Genomic DNA, 12,285 nt, shown 5'->3' with positions numbered 1-12,285 from the left:
GGGACAATTTACAGTTGCCAGTTAACTAAAACATGCATGTCTTGGAAAAATATAAAGAAATATGTAAATTACAGTGAACCCTCGCTATAACACGGTTCACTTTTCACGGTCTCGCTGCTTCACGGATTTTCATCATGCATTGTGTTCTGCATTCTGATAGGCTAAACAGTCTCTCCGCGTCTTCTCTACCTGTGTGTCAATAACGTTATGGATTCATATGCACACGTACGTAAAACCGCTTGCCAAATTGAAGTTTGCGAGGCCGGTGAGAGCGGCGCGCGTGAGCTCCGGGAGAGGCCGGTGAGAGCGCGCGCGTGAGCTCCGGGGGAGGCCGGTGAGAGCGCGCGCGTGAGCTCCGGGGGAGGCCGGTGAGAGCGCGCGCGTGAGCTGCGGGACATTTCATTGTATAATAACTGTAAAAAAATAAAAGGTTTCTACTGCACGGATTTCGCCTATCGCAGGTTCTTTTTGGAACGTAACACCCGCGATAAACGAAGGTTCACTGTAATTCTATATTTCATGTTACTCCGTTTCAAGCAACTTTAAGTTTAGAAAGAAAGACGTGAGACAAGAGTTAAATACTTTCTTCTGCCTTATATTGCCTTGTATTCACCTGTCCTGCACCACTTAATGTCACATGAGAAGTACAATTTATCATCAGGTAGCATGTATGCACACAATTCTACATGGCTGATTACAATTACAAGCTCACTGAAAGCTAATTCTAGGAATGCATACCTAAACCCAGGTTCAGGTTCAGGTCCTGATTCGAATCCAGAGGTTTCAGGTCCGGACCTAATGAGTTTCATCATCATATTTGCATAATGTTATAACAGCATAACACAAGCACCGTGGCTAAATTAAGTTGAAGACACTTGAACAAGGACTACTATCAAACACAAGGCTTAACTGCAGATTGAAATAAACTCAAATTGTCTGGTTTATTCACTGTTTTTAACAGAAATTATAACTCACAAATCACAAGCTACTAGCTAGCAGCTAAACTATAGCCTAACAGTTAACACACATTCATGTGTTTTACTTGAGGAACAAGAGCATGTTGAGTATTGTTGACAGTGTCAGTCTGGGTCAAGGGTCAAAGCAGCTGTTTCATCTGATACAATGTTTTGCCTTTAGATACATTTCCACTCTTTAATTTTACAGATCCATTGGCATCAAAAGTCAGGTAAAAACCTTCAAACAGACAATACCATCCATCCATCCATTTTCTACCGCTTGGTCCCTTTCGGGGTCGCGGGTGACTGGAGCCTATCCCAGTGACTTCGGGCCTTAGGCAGGGTACACCCTGGACAGTGGCCAACTTGTCGCAGGGCCAACACAGAGACAATACACCAGTTTAAATAATTAACCAACACTGTAAAATAACTGTTACAAAAACTAGCATAAAAGTCAACTAGAACCACTATAAAGCAATCAACTTAGCAGTATCAAAAATAGAATATGAAAATATTTTACACAACACATCACATTAGCAGCATTAAACACCAGACCATAACAACTGTAGAATACAAATACAATTACAAAATATACACTCCAATTAATGAATGCAGCAATTAAGCAATATTACTTTGACTTTACTTAATGACCACAACAAGCTATTTCATTTCATATTTACACCCAGACAAGACCACGCTGACCCCGCCCCTTTAACAAGCAGCCACGCCCGCAGCACATTAACAATCACAACATCGCACGTGGCGGCCACAGCTTAAAACAGTTCAAATAAAGCCAGCGATCTTACCAGCTGTCACTTCAACGTTCACATGTGGATACACGGTTCTGCGCAGCTCGATACGTACGAGGCGCTCCCGTCCCTCACACGTACGAGGCGCTCCCGTCCCTCACACGTACGAGGCGCTCCCGTCCCTCACACGTACGAGGCGCTCCCGTCCCTCACACGTACGAGGCGCTCCCGTCCCTCACACGTACGAGGCGCTCCCGTCCCTCACACGTACGAGGCGCTCCCGTCCCTCACACGTACGAGGCGCTCCCGTCCCTCACACGTACGAGGCGCTCCCGTCCCTCACACGTACGAGGCGCTCCCGTCCCTCACACGTACGAGGCGCTCCCGTCCCTCACACGTACGAGGCGCTCCCGTCCCTCACACGTACGAGGCGCTCCCGTCCCTCACACGTACGAGGCGCTCCCGTCCCTCACACGTACGAGGCGCTCCCGTCCCTCACACGTACGAGGCGCTCCCGTCCCTCACACGTACGAGGCGCTCCCGTCTCACATCTTTCAACTAATTTCGCCGGCTTCAACTTTGGGGCAGACACGTGCCGTGCGTCTCTCTAGGGTCAGTGTGCGCTATTGACAGCGGCGCACGGCAGTGTTTACGTCTTTTCCAGCGTGAATTTCGCGATCTATGGAAGGTTTACGATAGTCTAGATTCTAGAACGAAAATGATATAGTATGTGAGTGCTAAATTAAAATAATAGAGTCCAGAACCGAATCACGGGGGTTTCGGGGTTTTTTGGACTTGGACCGAAACCTTTTTTACAAGTCCGGTCCGTCGTACCGGTACGTATCCCTAGCCAATTCAAAAGCTATCGGTGAGCTTTTCAATTGTAATCAGTCAGACTAGCAATGTTATACAAAGGGTGCACTTTGAGAGGCTCAAATTAAGTTTGAGGAATTTTTCAGCATCAACTGAGCAACTCCGGGCTTTTCAGTACGGGAACATAGAAAAGAGGCAAGTTGGGTCAAAATAAAATTGAATCTTTAATCAACTTTTGAATAGTTGTAAAGCCTGCATCCAACCACCATTCAAAGCATAAACAACAATTTGAAGTTTAAAAAGTGAAAAGACACACAAATGTGTAAATGTGATGTGTAAATTAACTATTTTAAATTGCAGAAAAATATTCAGTTGTAGTCATCTGAATGTGCATGCCCATTACAGGGCTGTTAGGATTCAAAGGAAGAGTATTTCAAGTGAAACTTTAAACAGCTACTATCAGTAGGTTCTATCCGGTGGGCAGGGCTAACTCAGAATACAATAAATATCAGAGTTCTCAGACTAGATCAACAGATTGAGAATGGCTCTTGGATAAGAGTCAAATTGTCTGGTGTCCATATGACTACAATTGAATCTTGGAATACGTTATGCATCTATAGCTTAAGGTGCAAATTTAGGGTTTGAGTGTATCAAATGCAAAAAGAAAGGGAACACTTACCTCAAGACAAAAAGTCTGGACGGCTTGAATCAACTGCCGAATGTCATGCTTCAGGCACAAAACAAACCCAAAGCCTAAAAGCATAAAATAATTACATTAATTTGTCAGAATCAGAATGGGGTTTATTGCCATTTGTCGATGAACAAAAATTCACAAACATAGGAACTTGTCCTGGTGGTTCGGTGCAACACAAACAACATTCTAGAAAAAAAGACTCCCTAGAATGCCATGGAGATTGAACAAACATAGTTAGAACGCTTTTCCCAATTATGTACTCATTATACACATGGTTGCTGGTGAGCTCAAACGCTTTGCTCTTACTGACATAAAACAACTGATAGGGCAGCAAGATTACCGGTAATCGCAATTGAAATCAAAATTTGAATGGACACAGTTGGTAAATCTCGAAGGATGCAAATTTGGTCAATTCTGCCACGTACGGTTTATCAGGGGTGTCAAACTCATTTCGGGTCGAATTTCGGTGCTCAGGCTGGGTCGCGCGCGGGCCAAAAATACCGTAAAAAATAAAATCGATGAAATAAAATCAATGATCCAGAAAGATCCATCAGCACACACCGCAGCGCTGAGCTGCTGCATAGGACTGTGGGACTCGTAGTTCTAGTGATAAAAACGCTGTCGGAAATAAATAGATATAAATTAGAAATGTTTTGTGGGGCCACATGTTTTGACAGCTCTGATTTAGATCATGTTCTGAAATACATGAGTCTTAACAGGCTGAGAAATAGATTTTCAAAGTTAGGGGCCCCCAAGCAATTTCAGGGGCCCACAAGCGCGCGCGGCATCATAAGAACAAGATAAACGTGTTGTTTTAAACCTGGTTATTAGCATGTAAAACAATTTAAAGTACTTTTATCTGTTATTTGAAATGAAGAGCACAAATACTGAATCATATAAACCAGAGATCATGATCTTTCAATACTGTTTAATTCAATATAATAATGTTTCTTATATACAAAATAAATACTGTTTACAGCATTTGACACAAGGAGATCTTGTGGAATATATGAAATCACGTCCTACAAAATAAACTATTAACATATATACATTGCCCCGAAAATTAGACCGGGCATTTCCGAGGACACGTGAACGCAACACGAACGCAGCGGCCAATCAGATGCCCGCTTTCATCGATATTACATCACGGAGACCCAATGAGAAGCGTGTCTGTCAAAACGAAACTTAAGCGATGAAAATTTGAGATAGGAGGGGGCCCCGGGCCCCTGTCTATTTCGCAGCCTGGTTAATATAGTTTGTCAGTTCACAGACCTTTTTCAGTATTGTTGTCAATTTGCGTTTAAATGTGAAATTTGAACAGAATATTATTATCATACATAAATCTGAAATATATTGCAATCCTTGTCAGAATAACTGCAATTTGATTTTTCCCAAATCGTGCAGCCGCCCTAGATGCACACCATTGATGAGATGACCCCAAAACGGTTTATGGCTGACGGGTGACAGCTGAACCTTGAAGCAGTTATGCATTACAATTCCTCAATGCCAGGCAGGTACCCGAGAAGAGCTGGCCGTTTTCTTTGTGCGAGTCAAGACCAAATGTCAGAAAATTATCAAGCTCTTGTACTTGGTCCCTGCAGCTTCATTTGCCAGGAAACAACAATGGTAATCCTGATTATGTACTGATAGATTCGTGACACATACAGTATGATTAGGGATGGGTAGGTAGGGCTGCAACATTAATTGTGACTATAAAAAATATTATAGTTGTATTTTGATCATTGTAATTGTCTATTCAAGACTATACAGACTCTACCACATAGAAAAAGACCTGTCTGGCCTTTGCCCATTTCTTGCAAAGCCTGGGTGGGTTTCCTGCAGGGACTCCGATTTCCTCCCTCAACACAAACCTAGGACAAGATCTGGAGAGGCAACCCTGGCTGCAAACTTTGCTTCCCACAGGCGGCCCCAGTAGCACTGAATGATGGGTCAAATGCAGTGGATAAATCTTTGTAAATAAATCACCATATTTGGTCAAAAATGTATTTGAAGAGTCACAATATATTCAAATCACTAATACACTAATCAAAAAAATATATTTTAAAAAATGATTATTAATTATTAATAAAATAATTATAATATCACTGAAAACTAAATTATTTGTTAGTGGCAGCCCAATCGCAGAGTTTAACCCAGATAACATTTGATTATGAAAGATGGTCCAAGTGCCCATGTACAATTCCCATTTTGTCCTTATTTCTTGGGTGGTATTGGGTGAGAAATGGACATTTGGTGAGAAAAGCACAAAAACAAAACACTGCCCTAAGTGGTGCAAGTAACAAGAAGACCCAGTGCTTCTCTGAACTAAAACCAATAGAGCACAACTACAACATTGTTTGGGGATATTCCAGAACACAATCCCTCGTCTCAATAGGAAGACGCCTCGACATAAGATCTGCAGTGATGGTTACAGGGCTACATACTTTATAATTAATTTAATTACGGTGATCATCAGAATAGAACAGCTGTCTTTTTGGTTTTGTCTCTGTATGGTAAGTTTTATTTTTTATAGACAATGTGGAATCTTTTTGTCCCTTAAACATCCATCCATCCATTTTCTACCACTTGTTCCCTTTCGGGGTCGCGGGTGACTGGAGCCTATCCCAGTGACTTCGGGCCTTAGGCGGGGTACACCCTGGACAGTGGCCAACACAGAGACATAGACATTACAGACAGTTCACGCTCACATTCATTCACTAGGGCCAATTTAGAGTTACCAATTTTACCTAACACATGCATGTGTTTGGACGGTGGGAGGAGCCGGAGAACCCGGAGAGAACACACGGTAACACGGGGAGAACATGCAGACTCCACCCAGAGAGATCATGTGATGTTGGTCTGGTCCGGGAATCGAACCCATGATCTCCTTCTTGGGAGGCAAGAGCGCTATCCGCCTTTGCTACCGTGCACCCAAACAATACTGAAATATCTGTATTGATTTCTGTTATGAATAAAATCCACTTTGATGTTCCTTTCATCTTTGAGAAAAGTGTAGACTAGTACAATTATGACAATAGAAATATATGTAAAACAATCATAGCATGCAGCAACAACAATTGTTATACCATTATAACTAATGTATAATTTAAGAATGAAAAAAAAAAAAGTTGGGACAAAATATTTCAGGACTTTGGAATAACTTCATACATTGTGGCATATGCTTACATTTTAGAATAAAGACAGGAAGAAGTGTGTGGTACAACTAAATAATTAACTGCCAGTGTACCTACCCAGTCGGTGCATAAAACCTAAAAAACTGCCCACTACACTAGTGCAAACACTAATTGGTCTGTACTGCACTTGTACCTTTTCCCCTGGTTCAGAGTTTTCACACCAAATACTGCTTAAGAAACATTGCCTTCCAAGTACCACCGAATCTAAAATAGATAAATAAATTGAAGAAAAAAAAAACACGGCTATGACCGGTTTAGACTAGAACAGTTCTAAGCAAGGACTAAGCAAAAGGAAGACCTACATGTGGATTAAACTATTTGAAATATTGAAACTGTTTGAACAGCAGCATTCCGAACACCACCTGAAGAAGTGCATCTGTTTGCACGTTGCTATGAGTGTGAAACATACGTTTTTGAAAACCTACTAGTGAACAAATGGTATATAAATATTAACCATTAAAAAAGTCGATGAGACGTTCCATAAGACCTTAAAAAGACTTCCCAGGTATACAAGAATCAACTAAACTTGTCAACACATGCACCGAGTGTTACTTGCATTGCGTGTTCACAGTCAACCCATCCCACCACTAACATTAAGCCAAATCTGCAAACACGTTAATAGAAATCTACGCGGTAAACTGGGGATTCCCTGTATTTTGCATAAAGACAAGTAGAATTAGATCAGATTAAAGCATACCAAGCCTGGGTGCAATCTAGTGATTTAGTATTTCAACCACACAGTCAATATCAAACATAAAACAAATAAAGCAGCGTGAATTTGCGGAGCATGTGTTCAGTTTAGTCACGTTATCGAGACGTACACAGTGTACAGAGGGGCTAGGCTAGCAGACTCACTAGCCCAGATGCTAGTTAGCCACTTAGCTTTGCTGCGGTTCTGCTCCGTACACAACAGATGCGCGAGCGCTGTAGCACTTACCCGATGTGTGCTCCACTCGGCTTAGTTTGTTCATGCGTTGGCGTTGTAAGAAATCGTCGGCAAGGCGCGGGGCAAACAATGCCCGAGTTTGAAAAACTGACAAAAGACGAAATATCCCACGTCGTCTTTGTCGTTTTGCCCCGTTGAGCGCAAGTAACCGCGCGTGGTCTAAGGGAAGAGTAGCTCTCTCTGCAGCGGACGCCAATCAGCCTCCATGATGATTATGTACGTATCTTGCACAATAGGTGAAACTGTAGTTTACACCCGCATTATTACAGCCAATGACAACGTGTTACGCCGCCGTGTCCGCCCCTTTACGGTCCCGCGCGCCCATGAGGCAGACGAGTCCTTCCTGTGGCTGCTAAGGCTGCCTTTCTCCCTTCCAAGAGCCACCCGCTTGTCAGCAACTGCCTCCTCCCTGCCTTGTCCTGAAGTAAAGTGTGACCCTAATAAATGTATTATTTGAGGTTGCAGTTCCTTTTGTGTGTCTGTGCTTGGTAAGAAGCAGTTTGGTTCATGGTAAACATCAAATTCACTTGCTTTCCTGATGGACTGCCTTATGCTGGGTGGTCTTTAAAGGGTTAAAGACTGCACAGAACCATTTTGTGCGCTAGAATCATGGCTAGAATCCGTTCAAAATGGCGTCGGTAGGACTGTCTCTGACGCAAAGCCCATTCGGGGATCCAAAGCCATCTCCCTTGGCAGGAGGGTGAAATATGTTCCCCCTTTACTGAGACAGGTACTCTACAATAACAAAAGCAATGATGGGACTATTGAAGTCCAAAACATAAACTACATCACAAACTCAATCTAAAGATCACACAAATCTTGGTTAGCCTATCGGATGGTTTTATCCCCCTCTATCAATTTTGGTGTTGGAGGATTAAATAAATACATTCACTATTTTTCTCTCCCCATTTCTTTTCACTCTCCCCTATTTTTTTTTTTTTTCATTTTCTCCAGTTTGACACATTCTACGGAAAGTTATTCATTTGCCGTCTTGGCATTTGGCCCTTCTCAAATATGGAAAAAAATAAATTAAAAAAAATCTCAACAATGTGACCTGCTGAGAATGTGAATTCACATTGCAAGGTATTCTTCAGTAGGCTTTTACAGTTTGTTCACAGACCATTTAATTATCTCTACCTAGTCCTGAAGTGAGGGTTCTGCAGTGCACTCCAAATTAATGATGAAGTACTTTTGATAGACACATTTGACAGATCAAATGTTTGGCAGAGTGGCTAGTACTCTTGCCTCACAGCAAGTCGCGGGTTCGACTCCCGGGCCAGATTGGGCCCCTCTGTGCGGCGTTTGCATGTTTCTCCCCGTTTCCCCCATCAACCCAAAATATGCAGGATAGGTAAAATCCTTTAGAGAAGGTGGTGCTGATCAAGCTGAGCTCAAGATCTGATGATGGGTCTCCAGACGCCGCATTTCACCACTGCTCCAGCACTGGTTGAAGAATGGACAATAAACGTGCATTTGACCATCTTCTCAGAAGCTGTAGGTGATCCTAAAACATCAGTCTAGTCTCCAGCCAAGCCCAATGCGATGATGTGGTTAAAGGGTTCCAACAAAAGCATGTGGCAATCAGATCACTGCAAGCACACACAAACTCGTTATACAAGTGTTCATCCAATTTTGTTGTTAAGCTAGAATGCTAACCACACACCCTCTACATTTGAGGAATAGGCTAGTACTCCCTGCTCAAGGTCCTGACTTGGATTCCTGGGTTGGGTGGGGCACTCCTCTATGGAGTTTGCATGTCCCCCAGCAAGATAAATCCTTCACAAACTCTTGACAGCTCCCCCTGTCTGTTTCAATTGGGACCAATCCCAGGGCAGCATTATGGTGAAGTGCCCAAATGAACAAAAACATGGCAGTGCAGCATACTTCAGCCTATTTTAGCAAACATAAATGTAATGTACCCATTGAGACACTTTGTGCATTATTAGTGGAGGGAAAGAGGTCTGTGCTTTCCTGGTTTTAATAAAAGTTCAATTTATCAGCTTGTTCTACTGTTGTGAAGCCAGGACCTCATCGCTTTCAGAGAGATCCTTTCCAAATTGATGTTTAGAACAAAATTTTTTTCAGTTACAGATTTTCCGATGGCATCAGAACATCAGTCTATACCTCCAATGTATTCCTGACCAAGACCTTTGCTTAAAATGTGGGCCAGCGCTCACCCCAATAATCCTTCAACTGGTTTTAGCACTTCTACTGGCTTTGGACAGAACAGGTCAATCAAAACGTATTCCTAATGTTCTGCTTGGTAAAATTAAGGTTAAATTAGCATTTTGCATATAAATAACTGAATTGAAAAGAAATGCATCATTCAATTTTACTTTTGGGGGGCGGTAACAACAGAGTTTTCTTACAAAGTTTTCAGCTAAATGCCTTTCCTCCTACGCACCTGTCACGCAGTCAGGTGTGCTGAGTCTGCCCAGAAACAAGCTATTCAAAAAGAAATGTAATCAAGTATACTCCTCTCAAATAATCTTGGTGGGCTATATTGAATTATTATATAGGCTCCCTGGAAAATCTAGAATTATCTCTCACTGTAGCATTAAAGAAGTACAACCACCTTTAGTCCGAACTATTAAAATGACTGGCCACTTTTAATAAAGACTTAGTGTTGTCAAAGTTATGCCCTTTCAACAGTTCATTCAGGTACATTTGAGTGAAAACCCACTGGTGGATTGGACCAACAGGACCAAAGACTGGGCAGCATTGTGGTTTGGGCAGAGACAACATGCCCCAACTAACTAAAACCAACAGCAGTGTCGTCAGACTTGCGTAGGCCTTTTTAGTAGCAAAAATAAGGGCTTTTTCTCTTCTTCAAAAACAAGTGAAGGGAATGCCCATTTGCGGATGGCCAGCTCAGTTGTTGTGGTGCCTTCTATTGACAAGCAGTATTCGACTAAACATTCAGCTTTTAACTGATTGCTTTCAACAAGAGGGATCACAATTTGTGAATAACTTGAGTCAGTCTTGCCAGACTTCAGTGATGCAAGAGCATTTGAAAAAAACACTGAAAACCCTGAACGTACAATGGCCGTGGCTGCGCGGTCAATTGGCCTAGCAGTTTCAGGAATCGCGGCACTGCCATATAGCCTCATGGCTAACCCTAACCCTGACCCTAACCCTGACCCTAACTCTGCGCGGTCTAAAACGGCGCGGTCAAATAGCGCAGCAGTTTCAGGAGCCGCGGCACAAAATAACATGGCAGTTTCGGCCATGCGCCGTGGCTCTGTAGACACTCCCACATACAATAGCTGTATTTCTATTGTGTTTTTTTAAGATAAGTACTTCTTTCAATGACCCAAACCCTTCCCATCTACTCGATGCAGCTCTTAAAAAGCCCCAAGAATTTATTTTACAGAATGCAAAAACAAAATAATACCCTAAATATTATAGGTATTCCGCTGTATTAAAATGGTTTCTGTTTTCTGTTGGTACCGACTTTATTCCGCTTCGCCCACTTTTCCCATGTATCGCCACTTCTATTGTAATCGCACGTCTAGTGGGTTTAAATGGAGGATGAGGGAAAAGTCTTGCCACTAAAATATGCTATAAAGTAGATTGATTTGTGTAAAATGTCCAATGTTATGTGCACCAACAAGTAAACAATGCATTGATTCCCTGGGCAGCCTGAAAACGGCTTTGTGTCTGTGTAAAACTTATTTTCTCTTGAGGTCGGCAGCCCTATGTTAGCTAATACAACCAGAAGAAGGATTACGTTGTATGGCGGTGCCCAAACAGACTTCCAGAATAAGGTGAATAGACAGAGCCAATTTATTTTCATGGGTTTCTGGAAAAAGCAGCGCTCCTCAGCGCCTTGATAATTGACATGTTTCCCAGAACCATTATATACACATGTATAAAAGAAGAAAGGAACTTCTCAGAATTGTACAATACTGCTGTACCGTTGAAGTTTTATATAGTCTCCATACCTAATCACATCTTGAGTTTATCACAGAAAACATGGTAAAGCATTGCTATGTCATACATTTTGCTATGCCTTATCTTCTCTCTGCAGGCTACTTTAAAGCTTTCTTTTAGAGTTTGCTCATCTGAAGCAGAGTACCCAGGTAACAGCACCCCCCCCCTTTTCTGGACAGCCAGTTCTCCTGTACTTCCACACAATTTGCTGAGCCTATCCACCTTATTGCAGAAGCCTGTCTGAGCTCTGCCATCTGACGTTATCCTTCTTCCGGCTGTACGAGTTAAAATAGGGCTGCCTACCTAAAGAGAAAAGTTCTACACAGACTAATAAGTAATTCTAAGGCCACCCAGGGAATCGGTGCAATGTTGACTTGTCAGTGCACATGCACATAGGACATTTTACAAATCAATCTACTTTGTAGCATATTTTAGTGGCGAGACTTTTCCCTCATACTCCACTAATGCAAACACTCGACCGGAAGTGCAATTGCAATGGAAGTGCCAATCTGTGGCAGTGCGGAATAAGGTCTAATGGTATCATAGGCTTGCTTGAGGTGAGATAGATTAATATAAACAAAAAATGTGCAGTGACAGTAGCCAACCTAAAGGCGTGTTCAGTCTGAGTGGCCTGCCAAGTCAGTCAGACTGACCACGCCTCAGGAAGTAACAAAAACTGTACTATAAGTGAGAGAAGTGAGACATCATCACCAAGACTGGTAACAGTCGGCCTAAAGATGGCTCGCAGGTAGCAGCCAAACATTTTGTCAGGGTAAATACATTTCAAAACCTGTTATCTTTAGGGAAGAAAACTGCGTTTTCCTGTTGATTCTTTCATGACACACAATTTCTATCTACAGTATTTTCCGGAGTAGAAGTCGCACTGGAGTAGAAGTCGCACCAGCTAAAAAATACATAATAGAGAAGAAAAAACATATATAAGTTGCACTGGAGTATGAAATGTGGTTGCAAGTGTGAAAATAATAATATCACATAAGTC

The sequence above is a fragment of the Eucyclogobius newberryi genome, unplaced genomic scaffold (genome assembly GCF_026437365.1).
Source record: "Eucyclogobius newberryi isolate DKJ021-1_F unplaced genomic scaffold, fEucNew1.0.hap1 SCAF_3, whole genome shotgun sequence".
In the NCBI taxonomy this organism is placed as follows: domain Eukaryota; kingdom Metazoa; phylum Chordata; class Actinopteri; order Gobiiformes; family Gobiidae; genus Eucyclogobius; species Eucyclogobius newberryi.
This window is presented reverse-complemented; position numbering follows the sequence as displayed.